This window comes from Chionomys nivalis, chromosome 3 (assembly GCF_950005125.1).
Source record: "Chionomys nivalis chromosome 3, mChiNiv1.1, whole genome shotgun sequence".
Taxonomy (NCBI): Eukaryota; Metazoa; Chordata; class Mammalia; order Rodentia; family Cricetidae; genus Chionomys; species Chionomys nivalis.
The window spans coordinates 24,794,102-24,798,199 of NC_080088.1; positions in this window are offsets into that span (position 1 = coordinate 24,794,102).

Genomic DNA, 4,098 nt, shown 5'->3' on the forward strand with positions numbered 1-4,098 from the left:
GTGGAATGAAAGAGAGAAAGAGAGGGAATAAATATTTTTCCCTTAAAAAAAAAAAGCTAGAAGACTGCAGAAAATCTCTAGGCCAAAATAACTCACTACTAGTTACTAAAAGAAAACAAGTTATTTAAAGTTACCTGGATGCTAAAACAGCTGACCCAAAGATAGGGAGAACTTCAAACACAGTCAACAAATACATCACAACACTCATGGCATTCTTCTTTCCTTCCTTTGGGATGAACAAAACACCTGAGTTTCTTTTATTAAAATGATTTATTTATATACAGGCATCTCACATGAAAGTGGTCTTATTCTGTTGAAATGTATTTAAATAGAAACTTACTATTGACAAGTAGTAAAATGAGATATAAATTCTATTGTCTCTTCAAAAAAAAATCAAAGAAAGTAACTTCAATGCCGAGTAATCTTCCAGATAAATAATTAAACCCTATTGCTTATCTCATATGTATCTCTGACTTTAAAACATTAGGCTGGGGGATCAACTAAGTGGCAAAACACTTGCCTAGTATGTGCCAGAGTCCTTGTTCACTACCTAGTGCTGGAAAATTAAATTACATGAGAAATTATAGTTAAAAACGTGTGTGTGTTTGTGTGTGTGTGTGTGTGTGTGTGTGTGTATGTGTGTACATATCCTTCCATATAAGTTAGCACCTTAGGATTTTTTCTTTGTTTTTCCATATTGGCTATATTTTTGATGATATATGATGCATCAATATACTCTTGAACCACAATTTGCTTAAACAGTACCTGCGCCTCAATTCTTCAGTAACTACTTACCCTGCATGAGTTCCAGAGTTGAAAGTAACTTGGAAATGAAAGTAAATGCACATGGGTACAGCCAGGGGATCATTTTCCTTGGTGGTCTGACCTGTGTTGTTGTTTGTTTCTCAGATAGACTTCTGGGGAGAGTGGACATGTGTGTGTTCAAAAGTTCATTGCATTTAAACTCCAATTTCACAAAAACCTCCAAGTAGATTCCATATTTGAGTGAGAGTTCCCTTCCCGATATCAGATGCAGAAACATCTCATTCAAATGTTATCTATCACTAACCAAAGGCTCCATAATTCAAAAGCATCCTTCTAAAAGTTTGTGTTAGAAAGATAATCCTTGGTTCAATATTCAGAGCAGAACCTTTGAAAAGTGATTAAGGCAAGGGGCTCTGCACTCACAGAAGGGTCAATATGGTACAAAAAAAAAAAACAGAGTTCATTACTGTGAGGAGTTTCTCATAGGAGCAGTGGATTCACTACCAAAACTAAATTCATTTTCTTGTTCTGTCTCCCTCTCTTTCCCCTTCTCCTTCTGTCTTTCCTCCCTTTCTCCCAAAGAACAAGACATCAAGGAGGTTCTCCCCAGGTGCTGGACCTTCTAGTCTAGAATGAGAGCCTCCAGAACTGTGAGGAAATAGTTTCTTATTTTTATCAATTTCTCAGTGTCAGGTATCTTATTATAGCAGCACAATAAGGATTAAGACACAAGGCATCAGCATCTGTGTAGTCATTTGTTTTATATTTTGTATATCCAACCAGTTAATTGCCACAACGTCCTGTCTGATACATAGGTCTGTCTATTGATGAAGAACTTAGAATGGCTTCAAATCTCTTGGGAACTTTGAGAGTATCTAGCTTTTTGTTTACCTTTAGTTGATCTCTTACATGCAGATTCCAAAAACAGTTCTCAACCTCTAACTTTATTCTACAACAATCAGATTAATAACTTAATTTGTTGTACCAATTTTTGCATCATTGCTCAAAAATGCAATGAGGGCCAGTAAGTTGACCAAGGTAAAAAAAGGCTCTTACACGAAGCCTGAAGACCAGAGTCCAAACATCAGAAGGCCATGTTAGATATAGAATAATGGCCTCTGAAACTGTTCTCTGACTTCCACATGTGCTTTCTGGCACATGCACACACCCACATGGTGCATACATAACACATGATAAGTAAATAAAATGCTAAAGAAAAGGTACAATGAAGCCATTGTAGTATATTACTGCACTGTTCTGTTGGCAAAGGTTCTCATAATACTTGGTGGAAGAGTCTGCGTTCTTGCCTCTGCTTCCATAAATCCCTGTGAATGTTTCTACCATGTCTGAGTGATGCTGTCTGCTCAGTTTGTTGTCTATCACATGAATCATTCTGTAGTACCAATCTTTGTTTCTGTGTCTGTGTCTGCCACTTAACTAAGCCACTTAGCTAAGCATTGTCTCGAACCTGAGATGAGTTTTATACATCTTCATCTTCCCAGGGCTCAGAAAAAACTCTTGAGGATCACTTGTTTGTCATAGTTACTGAGTGAATACAATATTTATCTATATTATGAACATAGGTTCATAATTCTTTGCGTATTTAAATATCACACAGGTTCCCTTCAATATAGCAATTGAGCAGATACAAAATAAAATCTATTAATTTGATCATCACCACATTTCTACATGGTAAGTTCAACACTGCCAATAAGTCAACACCTTCAAGCTGTCCTCTGACCTCCACATAAGCACCTGGGCATGCACAGGACCCTATAAACACATACACACAATATGTATGCATATATATATGTATATATACATATATATAAATCCAATTAACTTCTTATTTTTCATACATTTAAATTAAATGTCCAAAAAAATCTGAGGATGGCTGTAGTATGAGGAGAGGCTGCTTGTTGGTTCCCAGCTGCTTAGCCCCGAAATAATCACACAGAAACTATATTATTTAAAACACTGCTTGGCCAATTATTTAATCATATTGCTAGCTAGCTCTTGCATCTAGAATTAACACATCTCCATTATTTTATATTTTACCACGAGGCTCGTGGCCTACCAGCAAGGTTCCAATATTTGTCTCCAGCAGGGCTACAAGGCTTCTCTTCCTGCCTTCCTTCTCCAGCACTAGGTTTAGTTTTCCCTGCCTGCCTAAGTTCTGCCTATCAGCAGGCCAAGCCAGTTTCTTTATTCATTAATGGTAATCATAGCATAGAGAGGGAAATCCCACATCAGTTGGCACTAAGAGAGGTGGAGTATCAACCATCCCAGCCCTAAGGTCAATGTTCGTGAAGACATTTCTAGAAATTCTAAGAGCCTCCCAGGGGTATAGGACTAGCAGTTTACTTACAGTTTGAACAACACACAGATGGTCCCCTTCACGATCATCGGGTGTTTCTGATCAGGAGGTAAGTTTTCCACCAAGGTCCCTCACTGAAGATGCTGACACCAATTTGCTTCGTTGTTTTCAACCCTCGGTGTCACATATTGTTTCTATTTGCATATCCTAGATAAGACTAGTCTCAACAAAACCATCATCGGTATAGATAAAGCTGGCCAAGTCTTTCCCAGAAATAATTGTTTTCTGGAAGACACAAATGCATTGCATATTTGAGGCAGTTCAGCTTAGTCATAGGCCTTGAGCCATTGACCTCTCAATCCTAGCCATGAGTGAATGTATATTTCCTCAACTTCACCATTTAAATGTGCTTGCCTGTGTGCTGTGAGATGAAGATTAGAAAACATTGATCTAAGGTCATGTTCTGTGCTGTCATGGCCACAAAAGGTTTTTGCTTGGTTGGACTCAACTGATTTCATTCTTTAATCATCTGGTATCTGTACCTGATGATCTGAGGTTATACCACACCTGGCTGAAATCTACTTAATATGATTTTTCTTTCACTCAGGAGACTTCAGAAGGAAATAAAGAACCGCTGTACTGTCCCTCAAAATCTGCAAAGCGGCACCTTTTAAAAACTTTGGTGGAGCAGTACTCAAGGTTCCAGGATATGTCACTGGACAAATCAGAAAGCGGTAACTATTTGTGGGATTGACAAATAATGGTTAATCCCCAACCAGAGTCACAATCCAAGCAAATTCCCAACCCTGGATGAAAAGGGAAGAGGAGGGAGGAGGAGATTTGTGCTGTCTGTCCTCCTCCAGTAACGAAACAGGCAGATGCAGGAAAGCTGGCCCTTGTGAGAATCCGTATCACTCACCAGCCTCTTGTCAGTTGTTCTGGAACCTTCGCTACAAGTTTAGGAATGAGGAGGGGGGATGCTCATCAGCCCTCACTGATCACTGGGTGCCAAGAGC